Here is a 13,581-nt window from a genome sequence, read left to right on the forward strand (position 1 = left end):
GAGATTTTCTAATTCCAATTTCTGTTGTTATTTAACTCTTCCAACACTTTCTTAATGACTTGTAGCTTGTTTTGAAATAGGTAATAGTTTAGTCTTTTTGGTAGTATGATTTTTCTGCTGTGCTTTCATTGTAAGGATTTCATTTTGTTCCATATTCCCTTTTTCCTGTGAAATATAGCTTTAGCCATTTTCTGTTGCTCATTTTATGTGAAATTAATTGTCCTTTATTTTAGAAGAAGGCATACTCCAGGATGGTTTCCTTTAACTTCACAAAGCCCCTTCTTCTGTTGCTTCGGCATAGTGCTTAAAAGTATGGCAGCTTGCTTTTTGAGAGTTCCAGATTCTGTTTCCACCCCTCACTTTGAACTCTTTTTCCTTTATCTCCCTGGCCCAATCTGGCTCAGTTTTGATTCTACCCCCAACTTTTCCTCAATGTATGGTCCTGCCTTGGAAAAGTGCCTAGAGATGGTTAGTTTAGAGAATTCTTAGAGGTGAGACTCCTTTGTCACCTTCTAACCCTACCCAGGCCCCTGGTGTTCAACTGCTCTTGGATTGGGAAGACCCCTCCTAGTTTCCTCCGCTGTTCTTGTATTGGTCTGCTGTGTTTTTCAATGAGTACCTGCTGTCTTTCTGAGACTTATCATATTCTCAAATACGCCAAATGCCTGGTGGCTTCCCTCTGCCTTCTCCAGCACAGACACTTATTCCAGGCAGATTGTGTGACTAAGATCTTCACCAACTTGTATTTTGAGATTCGTGGGGTATCTTGTCATCTACTTTCGTTGAAAACATTGCTAATATGCTTTTCAAAATTAAACTTTTAATTTTAATATATTAGATTCACATGTACTTATATGAAATAGTGTGGAGATCCCATACTCTTTATCCAGTTTCCCCTAAATATAGTATTTTGTAAACTCTAGTAATCTATTCCAGTTTGGATATTGACATTGATATAATCAAGATACAGAACATTTCCATCACCATAATCTCCCTCATCTGGCCCTTTTATAGCCACATGCATTTCTCTCCCATTTCCAATCCTTCCTTAATCCCTGGCAACCATTAATCTGTTTTTCATTTCTATAATTTTGTCATTTCAAAAATGTTACATAAATGAAATCATACAGTATATAACCTTTTGAGATTGGGTTTTTTCACTCAGACTAATTCTCTGGAAATTCATCTAAGTTGTTGTGTGTATCTCTAATTTTTTCCTTTTTATTGCTGAGCATTATTTCATGATATGTTTGTACTACTTTTAGTTTCCAGTTTTTGGCTATTATGAATAAAGCTGCTATAAACATTCACGTATGGATTTCTGTGTGAACACATTTCTCTGGGATAAGTGCTCAGGACTGTACCTGCTGGGCTGTATGGTGGTTGCATGTCTAGGTTTTAAAGAAACTGCCAAACTGTTTTCCAGTGTAACTTAACCATATTAATTTCCACCAGCAATGAATGAGTGATCCAGTTTCTCTGCAACCTCATCAGCACTTGGTATTGTCCCTATTTTTAATTTTAGACATTCTGATAGGGTGTGGTGGTATCTCACTGTGATTTTAATTTGCATTTCTCTAATGGCTAATGATTTTGCACATCTTTTCATATCCTTATTTGGTATCTGTATATCCTTCGGTGAAGTGTTACTTTATGTCTTTTGCTCATTTTCTAATTGGATTGTTTTTTTACTGTTGAATTTCAAGAATTCTTTATATATATCTGGGTATCAGCCCTTTCTCAGTTATGTAATTTGCAAATATTTTTCCCAGTTTGTAGCTTGTCTTTTCATCGTCTTAAGAGGGTCTTTCGCAGAGAAAATGTTTTTACTTTTGGTGAAATCCAATTTTTAATTTTTCCTTTTATGAATCATCTTTCTGAGGTTCAGTCTAAGAACATTTTGCTTAGCCTTATATTCTGAAGATTTTTTCCTAAAAGTTTAATAGTTTTACATTTTACTTGTTAGTCTATGATCCATTTAAAGTTAATTTTTATATAATGTGTTATACGTTTTGCTTGTGGATGCCTAATTGCTCCATCAGCCTTTATAGAAAAGTTTACTTTTCCTTTACTGAATTCCTTTTGTACCCTTGTCAAAAATCTGTTGTGCATATGGTATGGGTTTATTTCTGGGTTCTTTATTCTATTCCCTTTATCTATGTGTCTGGACCTCCACAAATACCACACAGTCTTGGTTACTCTAACTATATAACAAGTCTTGAAACAAGGCAGATGGATTTCTTCTGTATTATTTTTCCTTTTCAAAAGTGATTTTACCTCCTGAGGTTCCTTTGCCCTACCATATAAATTTTAGAATAGTCTTGTCTATATTGAAAAAAAATCTTGCTGGGATTTTGATAGGAATTGAGTTGAATCTGCTTATCAATTTGGAAGAATCATCATCTTTACTATGTTGAATCTTCAAATCCACGAATGCAGTATATCTCTTTTCACTTCTATACCACTAAGTATTATTTAGCTGTAAGGTTACTTTTTGTAGATGCTCTTTATTAAGCTGAAGAAGCTCCTCTCCATTCTTCTTTTTTTGAGCATTTTATCATGAATAGGTGTTGAATTATGTAACGTAGTACTCCATATATGTACATCATTGACTTGGATGATATTTTTCTTACAGCTGCGTTTTCTACTGGTTGTCAAATGAGCTATATTCTTTCCATTTATTGTCTACATAAAGTCTTTGAACATGGACTCTACAGCATCTATTTCCTTCGTTTCCAGGTTCCAACATAAATTATACCATTTAAGCTACTTACGTACTTATCTGGTCTATGCGTCACAGAGTTTAGTTTTGTTATGAGAGTGTACTTGCATTTAGTTCCCTTTTATACTCCTAGTGCCTTTTTTCTCTTACATAAGTGGTGCATGTACTTGAACTCACAATATTTATACATTCTCTGTTACCATCTCTTCCTGTGCTGCAGCATCTGTTCCTGGAGAGGCCTGTTGTGCTGTGTGTTTCCTTTAACACAAACCCTCCATGTTATTTGAGGGCCAGGTCTGCATTTAAGGTTTTTCAGGCTGACACAGTCTTTATTAATGAAACATTCAAAAGCCATAATTGTGTTATTCTTTAAGAATTACCCATAAACAGAATCATGACTTATTTCCCAAATATTCTGCTTCTCAAATCACCTATCAGAGTGTATTTCTATACTTGGAAAGTTTCTTTTGCTGTCAGAGCTTGAAGTTTTTTCTCTTAGCTTATCTAGTTTACTGCTAGGTAGAGTGATTTGGCTTTCTCAGTTTCCTAGTATTTTCTCTCTATCAAAGGACATTAGAATTGCTTGGAGTTAACCGTGTAATGAACACCCAGCATCTTGCATATTTCATTTTCTTTGCTGTTGTGCAAGAAGAGCAAGTTCTGCTTCCTGTGCTGACAAACTTCTAAGCCTTCTTGAGTCAGACAATTGCATTGATAATTTAGCAGAACATTGTTAATGTTTTATCATAATACAGTCAATTCAATTTGTATTGATTAGGAGTATATTCAATATTAACTATACAAAATTTTTATAAATCTCAGAAGCATGGTAGATACTTTTTTCTCAAAGGGGATTAAAAATGAAATGTATCAAAGTTTTCACCTTAGAAGATAGCAATGAAGGTCTTTTTCTCCTTTTGTTTCCCTGAAGACTTTAATAGTTTAGAATCATTTTACCTTTTAAACAAAGTCATACATGGGACATGGTTTAAAATATCAGGTATTTCTATAAGGTTTGTAATAGAAAGCAGCAGACCTCACTGCCTCCTCTTTTTCTCTTTCCAGACAGAAACTCTATTAGGTAGCCCCATTTTCCAAGGACAAAAATAGAGGCTTAGAGAGGTTAATTAACACACCCAAGTTCACATGGGCAGGAAATGACGGAGATGTGACAAGATCTCAAATCTTTTTGACCCCAGAGCCAGTGCTCTGAGCTATATTGCTTCTCAATTACAAGATATATGCATTTCCTATTTCTCTCATAACAAATTACCACAAATTTAGGGGCATAAAACAACACAAATTTATTCTCTGACAGTCTTGGAGGTTATAACCCTTCAGTGGGGCACGTGGGGCAAATCAAGTGTTTGAAGGTCTGTGTTCCTTCTGCAGGCTCTGAGGAGAATCTATTTCTTGCCTTTTCCAGTTTCTAATGGCCACCTGCACTTCTTGGCTTGTGGTCCTTCCGGCAATCACTTCGCTCCGATCTCTGCTTCAGTCATCACATCTCCTTCTTTGACTCTCCTGTCTTCCTCTTTCAATTACAAGGACTCTTGTGATTATTTTGGGTCCACTCAGATAATCCTGGATAATCTCCCCAATTCAAGATCCTTAATCACAAATACAAAGTCCCTTTTCCCACGCAAGGTAACATATTCACAGCCTCCAGGGATTCAGATGTGGAAATGGCACTACTTTGCTTACCATACTGCCAAGAGTTTCATCTGAATGACCCATAGTAAATGCAAAATATCTGAAATGGAAATATTCCTTTCTCCTTAAACTCTCTCTCTATCTGTCTTGCCATCCTTAGTGATTGGCATCTCCCCTCCTGTTCTTCAAGCATCTTCTACCCTTCCCCTTCTCCTCTCTCCCAAATACATCAGACAGAAGCACATCATCTTTCATCTGCTTCTTCACATCTCTTTGACCCTCTGTATCGCCCTGACCTTGCTTTAGTTTTGGCTCTATCATGTCTGGCCTATTTTGCTCTAACACCATCTAACACTTTCCCTGTGTCCTTCTAACCAATCCTTCCCACCAGAGTATTCTCTCCAAAATGTGAAACTGCTCATGGTACTTTCCTTATTATCAACCTGTGTAATGGCCCCTTCTGTCTGCAGAATAACATCCTAAGTCCTTAGTCTGATGTATGAGACAACCTTTGAGCTTCATGTGTCCCCACCCCCCCACCCCCCCCGCTTTACCAATCCCAAAGTACACTCACCTCCCTCAAAACCCATGTCTTTCCCTGTCTCCACGCCTCTCGAGCATCATTAGACTTGGAAGCCATTCTCCATGTCCTTCTGGGTCAGCTTGAGTGTCTTTTCCACTAGAAAGTTTCCTAATCCTTGTGAATCTGGAGTATTTTAGATTTATTCCACTGAGCCCCCTTGTCTGTTCTTGTGTTTTCTGGATGTTAAGCATCTTATTTATTTATCTATTTTTATGTCTTCAGAGTTTAGCTGAGTGTCCATCACACAAGTGCTTAGTAATGAATGATTATGCTTCATTGCTCCTGCCTTGTTTGTTATCAACTTTCACCAATAAAAACAATTCAGTTCTTGTCCCTGTTGCCACATCACATCCTCAGGGAAATAACAAAGTTTGTTAAGTTTCTAAACCTCTTCCACCTGGGGCAATCCTTTACCATTTCAGATCTTGTCCCCATCCTCCTCCTTATCTGCTCTGATTGCAGATTCTAATTTTTGTGGCTCTCGGTCATGGAGGCTCCATGTCTCTTATGTTCTGACTCGTCTTGATCATGCCAGCATTGATTTATCCTGATCACGCCAATCCTACTTGTCTCTGTTGTTCTTTAAGTGTTTTGTCCTTAATTTGAAGACACAACTTTTGATGGATTCTCAGTGGGAGGGGTTCTGGTTTCCCCTCCATGTTCAAAAAAGATCATCTTTTCTGCTTTTCATATGTAATTTCTAAGAGAGTAAGATTCAGTGGAGTGTCTTTGGCAGCAAGGTTTTGCCTGGAATTTGACCTGAATCTGCACTTCTGCCACCTTGCTCCATCAGGAAGCCTTCTTCTGTTTCATCGTTGTCCCAGGGAAGTGTGGTGACCTCTTAGAGTTGTGTCTCAGAATATGCTGTGGGAGGGGTCAAGTAAGGGGCGAGAGACAGTCACAGGTCTTCTGTGGGTAGGATTTTTGGGGCAGAAAGATGTCCTCATCTCTAGCATCCTCAATAAACCAGGGATGAGCTGAAAGAAGACCGGAGTTTCATGTTCAAGTCAGGGATATCACCATGATGCTAGATTAACCTTCAAATAAAATTCCAGTCAGAAAAAGTTCAGAAATTTAATCTCAAACTCGAGCCTGGTTTTGTTACGCAAAAGTCAGTCATTGCTCCTAGGATGTGATGTGCACATTGACCACCAGAGGTGATCGAGACTGAAATGTAAATTGATTTTCCCAAGTTCCTCTGTGGTGGGAATCCCCGTGGAAACCTGATGTTTTCTAAGGGACTTTCCCCACGTAGCCTTCGCGTCTCCTTCCTTTCACATGTTACCTCAATCTTCCAGGCTCTAAAAGGAGCGATGGGGGATACTGAAATTGAGAGGAGGGAGAAGAGGCGGTAAGAAGTTTCCAGACCAGCAGGCAAGCCCTCCAGTTTTTGTCTGTCACTGCCCGTCTCCTTTCCCTCAACACGCTCCCTCCTTAGGCTGCTGTTCTTAATTACCCCACTCACCCCTCATCGCTGAAGTCTCCAGCTGTAGCAATAGGGGCCTGGGTCAAAGACAAACTGATTTAATGTTCCATAAAATGGTCGCATGGATACAAAACAAAATCTGGTTAATTAAAACTTAAGAGTTACAAAAAGCAAGTCCATATGACAAATTGGCTATTCTGTGACCTCAGGGCACTGGCCAGCCTCCCAATCACCCTGAGATGTCCCCAGGGACCTAAACACAGGCTCTAAGGCATAGAAGAGGTAATGGAGATGATGCAGTTCAACCCATGCGTTTTGCTGAATATAATGTAGTCCCACTAGAACTGAGCTCCAGGAGGGCTTTTCTTTTTTCATTCATGTTCTGGTGTCTAGAACAGTCCCATGAAATAAATACTTGTTAATGGAAGAATGAAGTAGAAACATCCGGGCCATACTGGCCTAAAGAGCTTATCTAGGGTAATATAACCTGTGAGTGGCAAGGCCAGTTCTAGAACTCAGGTTTTCTGACTTTCAGGCTGGTGCTCCTTTCACTAATTTGTAGGATGCCAACAATATTTCTATTCTGAGTCTTTTAGTCCCAATTTTTGAATGAAAGTCTTCATCCCCTCTTAAGGCAGTTTAGTCACCAGAGAACTGGAAAGATTTCCTTCTCTCATAAGGATCTAAAGGATATATATCCTTTTCTTTCTTCCATCTGGACCATGTTCATTAGAGTCCTCTCTTTCCTTTCCTATCTCCCCCCCCAATGAATAGATTTGTTAGCATTTATACCTTATCTGAATATGAATATTTATATAAATATGCACACATGTATATACATGTACATACATATGCATATGAATATGAATATTTATATAAATATGCACACATGTATATACATGTACATACATATGCATATGCATATGAATATTTATATAAATATGCACACATGTATATACATGTACATACATATGCATATGCATATGAATATTTATATAAATATGCACACATGTATATACATGTACATACATATGCATATGAATATGAATATTTATATAAATATGCACACATGTATATACATGTACATACATATGCATAGATAGATAGATATACACATACACAATCATCATTCTATGGTGTTTCTTGAGAGACATTAACATTTCTGCCCTTGTTTACTCTACAATATGCTACATGAATTCTTCATGTGAATTACAACTTGACTGCAAACCAATTTCTGCAACTCTGCAATTCATACTTAGTATTTTTCTCAAATTAGGGGCTCATATTTGAAGCCATCATTTGTTTGTTTGTTTCCTGACCATGATGTTTTGCACAGAGCTGCCACACGGGTCTCCACTCTAACTCACTGCCGTGCAATGAGAAGAACGGCTAAAAGCCAGCCAGGTGCTCACTTGGATTGCCTGGGTGGTGAGCTATCTGGCCCAGGGGACTCTTCTGCCAGCCCAAGGGGCTGATATGAGACAAACCTTCAACGTCCCGTCATACCAGAGGATTTACAGCTTCCCATGGGCTGAAGTTCCCAAGATACTGGCAGTGGGTGTTCCCAGACAACTCTTGTAAATTACTGTGCCCAAATCCTCTCTTCTTGACCCAGAATAATCTGAGTATCCTCCTGACAGGGCCAGCTTCTTGCACGTGCCCTATAAAAGGTGGAGCAATGAGGAGGTGAGATACCTGCCCTGGAATAGATGCTCAATGTTTGTCCAGGCTCAGATGCCCTCTCTGTGGGAAGGGGGAGGGTGGTGACTGTGCCTTTCCTCCGTGGTTGACCCTTGGCCTTACAAGTTTCCCACTTCTCCCGTGAATCCTTAACTCATGCGTGGAGACCCTGTGTATAGCAGCAATCATCACTGTGTTCCACACTCACTTCCATCTTTTCTGGAGGAATACTGCCCTCCTCCGTGAACCCACACCCATGCTGGGCCTACAAAATGAGTTTTGGCTATTGATGCATAACAAACCTTTGTGCTACTTTTGTGTGGTAACAGAGAAGCCGAGACAAGAAAATATATAAACTTTCCCTCCTCTTTCTTCCTCCCTCCCTCCCTTCATAAATCTATCTAGCTATCATCTTCATCATCATCATCTATTGTATATCATCATCTATCTCTGTATCTATCTCTGTATCTCTGTATCTATCTATCATCTTCGTCATCTATCATGTATCAATCTTTTATCTATCTCTGTAACTATTTATCTGTCTGTCTCCTATCATCTTTTTATCGAGAGATGGTCTACGATATTGGTTTAGAGCACAGACTCTGGACCCATAATATCTGAGGTTAAATGCCAGGCCTGCCATGTAATGCTTATGTGAACATAGACACGTTTTTTGACATGCCTAAATTGCTATATCTATAAAATGAGAATGATAGTATTTGATTCTATATGTTTTTTATGAGGATTATTATTTCTTAAGTGCGTAGAACAATGCCTGGCACTCAGAAATGTTAAATATCTATTAAACAAAATAAAATTTTATTACACCACACACATTGTGTATTATGACATAAAGATACATGTGTTTAATATAGACATGTCAATGTATATTACATTAATAAATTAAATCAGCTTGAGCATACGAGAGAGGAACGATAATAGGACAAAAGCCAAAACGGTCTCTCATTGTGTAGTTTGTTCTGAGCGTGAGATGGTAAAAGCTGTCTCTCCTGAGCTTTCAGATACAGACTCTTTTTTGTGCCTCTGGATTTGGGAACCCTGTTCCAAGAACAGAGCTGTGTATATGTGCATGTGGACTTGTTATGTCAGGACCCCTGTGGAGACACACGGGTCTAGGCAGATGGGGACTGACCAGGCAGGACATAGAGGAATGATTTGAAATGGTTAGATGTGCCTGAGTTTAAAGAGAGGTATCAGGAGCTCACAGTTCATTATGTGATAAACTCTAGATTAGATAAAAGAAACACATTTCTCTTTTTGATAGTCATATAAAAAATTGAAGCCATACTCATTCTACTTCAAAGTAACATGTAAAGCTTCTTATTGCAAAGTCTGTCTATTGCTCTTGATAACAATAGACCTCTGGGGTGTATATATTTTTTCAAATGTGGAAACATGGTGCATCTAGTAATATAGGTTGCTCATTAGTTTCCACAAAATGAGAAAGAAAATACTCCTTTTATTTTCACTGTGTAATTTGAAAGAGAAAATTTGTGGCAAAAAGTGTAGTTAAATGATACATAAGTAATTAATGAAACTGGTGTCCAAAGATGGCATGGGTTAAAATGTATAAGCCTCAAAAACATTACAAAGCAATTGAGTGATTAATTAATAATTGCTAATTAAGGAAACAGTATGTTGCAGACTATTTAAGATTACTGAGGTTGGTAGAAATAAAACTACAGAGTAATTTCATCATATTTCTTGATTTCCAAATGAGATATAAAATAAGACCTTGGGTCCTCTGGTAGTAGGGGAAAGTTCTGATGTAAACATTGAACTCTATCCACAGAGCCTAGATTCTGAGAGATCCTGATAAAAGAAGTTGGCATCTTCTTGGCATTTGTCCCTGAGAATCTTCCAAAGCTGAGAGAATCTGGATTTACACAGATGGTGTTCACCAGGGAAGTCTCTCTGGACTGTTCCCCACTCCCTCAATCCATATTCCCTGCTTATCCTTGTCTGCCTCCTCCTTCCACCTCCACATCTGTCTACACTATGCTTATTGCCAAATAGGGTGATTAGAAGGACTTTACCTAGAATCAAGATATTTTCCTGGGTCCCCTTACTCTCAGACATTTCTCAGCACTGGGTGCCTTTAATAACAGAGCAGAGATGAGGGCCACGTCAAGAAGAAAGCTAGAGAGGACTGGAGCAGGAACCAGCTGGCCCTGTCAGATCAGGTTTCAGCCATTCCTACAAGACATCTGAGCTGTAAATTCTGTTATCACTTAAAGAGACTATGTAAAGTTGCCTCTGAGAATAGGAAATTCCAAGTATTGAAGAAGTCCAGGTGACAAAGCCAAGCAGAACTGAAGTATCTATGGTTCCCGAGGACAGGAAACATGCCAATGCCTCTGCTTTCTCAGTGGGCCATGGGGTGAGAGGAGGCAGGCATGTGGATGGGGGTTAGGTGAGGACTGTGTGATGCATTCTAGGACTCATATTTCATATTCTCTCAAAGAAAATAATTTTTTTTTCAAAGATTGGTTCTTCTATATTTTATCCCTAGTGCCTAGTACAGTGACTGATACAGAAAGAGTGCTAAAATATTTATTGATTAAAAACATTTAGTATGTTTCTCCAAGCAGAATGTATGCACCATGAAGGTGGCTATTTTATCTGTATCCTCAGCTTGTAGAAAGCATATCTTAGGTATTCAACAGACATTTGTCGAATGCATATTACATTCTTCAGATTGATCTTCTTTGAACTTTTTTTTAAAATTTGAAAACCCAGAAGATTATGGGTAATAGTGTGAGCCAAAGTCAAACACTATAGAAAGACTCTCCTTGTAAAAATATTTTTTCTATGTCTATAATGAACCTCAAAGTTATCCGGATACTTATAACAGGGGTACGAGGGACATGTCTGATCAATGTGGGGTCTCTATTCTCAAGTGATTCCAGGACTTTATCCTTAATTGTATATGATATATGAAACATAATGAGTGTTTATTTGCTAGTCATCAGCATTCATTAATTCAAGGATTTGTTGAAAAATTACTTGAATGATTTATGTGAGATTCTATTTCCTCAATAAAAATTAAAGGGATTTTTATAATTTATTAGGAGAGGTGTAACTGGGGTTCATATATATATGTATCTATTTACTAACATAACATTTATAATATATAAAATCAGTTAATGTATATCATTAAATAAGCTCATATTTAATATTAATATGCAATATAGATACATGCTTTGTATCAATTTGCAAGACAATTGTGAGGGAGCATTATGATCAGTATCACTCTTCTGATTCAATTGACAGCCCTCAGGCATATTCTTGGCTATGTATTTAATAGAGTGTACAAAAGTTGTATTATTTGAAACTATGTGATTTTGTTTTTTCAATATTTTGCTCAAATGATACTCTTGTTAGTATAAATGACTGAAGTATCAATGTATAGTTCAACTGATTATCAAATGTACATCATTAAAAAAATATATAGGCTGTGATTTGAGGCAGGTTACTCAAACTAAAGGATGGTTTTCTTCTCTGAAAATTTAAATAATAATAATTGCCTTATAATTTGTTAATAAGATTACATGAAGTAATATATCTTAATGTACAGTACAGTGTCTGGCATCCACTGGATCTAAATATGATAGCTATCGTTGTTATACCACAAGAAATAATAATATTGATAATTATAGTAGTAGTTATGTGTCTGTTTTTCTCTGGGCTGTATTCATATTTCCAAGAGCTCCTATAAACCTTCATTTTAAATCATTTGCCTCCTGTTTTACTTCCCATTTCTACTTTAGTAACTGGGTTTGTCAATAGCCTCAGAGGTAGCAAGACATCCCTCAGAAACTAATTTTTTCTGGAGAGCATGCTCTGAATTTTGATTAAGTAAGACATGAGTTAAGAATGCAGATAACTGATTAAATAACTCGATGAGCTTTACTCAACTGTCTATTCATCATGACCTCTATTTTGTCCCCTCTAAGAGCACACAACAGAGTTTGTTTCTGGGGAAAATGAACTACTATGTCTTCAGTTATAGGTTTCTCTCAGGATCTGCAATTAACATGTCATATACACCATTTTTTTTCATCTTAATAACCCTACCAAGTAGTTACTGTCTAGACTTCAAAGTGAAGAAGCCTGAGGGTAATAGAGATTATGTAATTTGTTGAAGGCCAGAAAGTTTATAAATTCTCTAACTGTGATACGAATACATTTTCTCAAAATCTGTCATCATTTACATTATATCCCGTGGAGTCTTATAATGCTGAGTCAAGGAAGAAAATGAGGATCTTTTTGACAGTTATCTTCTCTCCCAGGGAATATCATTATTTTGGGGAAGAAATATTCCACCTTGCCATTGCCAAACCCTAAATATAAGAACTGGAGAATTTAAATAAATGTCCCAGGAAGAAATACTCCAAATCACTTTCTTCTTCTGGTTCCTGAAACTCCATGCACACCTTCAGCATATCACCAAGTTCAGTGATATTTAGTGATGACCTAGTGCTGAACAGCAAGTTGATAGTCTGTGAATAACTTTTGAAATGTGAACTTTCATTAGAGATATTTACCCAGGGCTGGTTCTGTGGCTTAATGGTTAAGTTCAGTGTGCTCCGCTTTGGCAACCCAGGTTTGTGGATTCAGATCCCGGGCACAAACCTACTCATCAGTCATGCAGTGGTGGCAACCCACATATAAAGTAGAGGAAGATTGGCACAGATGTTAGCTCAGGACTAATCTTCCTCAGAAAAAATAATGTTTACTCAGAGACAATGAGAACTTAAGTTGTTGGGTTGACCGGCTTTTTTCCTAGGAACTGTCCAATCCTAAAATTCATAGAAGGTCTCCTAGTTTTCACTTTCTGAAAAGTGAAACATCAGGTTAATTGGTGGCGGCTGTGCTGACTGCCAATGCTTTTGTTAAATTGTTTCTGTTTCAAGTCTGGAAAAATGACTATGACAACCCTCAGGAACCCTTGGACCCTAGTTGGAATTGTGATGGTTGTTATGGTGCTGAGGACTCCCACAGCCTACCACAGAGTTGCTCCAAGTAAGGGCTGGACTGATACCTCCAGTGATCCCAGATCTTGGAATTAATGTCTTGGAGGCACTGGGGCTTAGGGTTCGGCGTGTTGCACTCAGACCAAATCACAGGTAGAATTTGGAAAGGCTCTTATCACGGTCCAGATTTCTCCTCCTCAGGAAAGAGAATTTTATTAGATTCCTTCTTTCAACCTCTGCAGTGGAGGGAGGATAGTTTCTCTCAGAGAAAAGACTGGGATCTCAGAATTGGAAGAACAAGAGAAAGTACATTTCCATACCAGATGCAGGACAAAAAGCATATGAGACCACTTGAGAAGCATTAAGAAAGCTCAGAGAGTAAATGAAAAGGATTTGCCACCCAAGGGACTTTCTGGGCCAAGTAGTGTTCATGTACTATTGGACTCTGGGTTGGAGAAATTAAAAACAGCACTGGGCTTCGTAGCTTCACTATCTGAAGAGCACAGTTGCCCATTCCTTG

This window comes from Equus asinus, chromosome 8 (assembly GCF_041296235.1).
Source record: "Equus asinus isolate D_3611 breed Donkey chromosome 8, EquAss-T2T_v2, whole genome shotgun sequence".
Classification (NCBI taxonomy): Eukaryota; Metazoa; Chordata; class Mammalia; order Perissodactyla; family Equidae; genus Equus; species Equus asinus.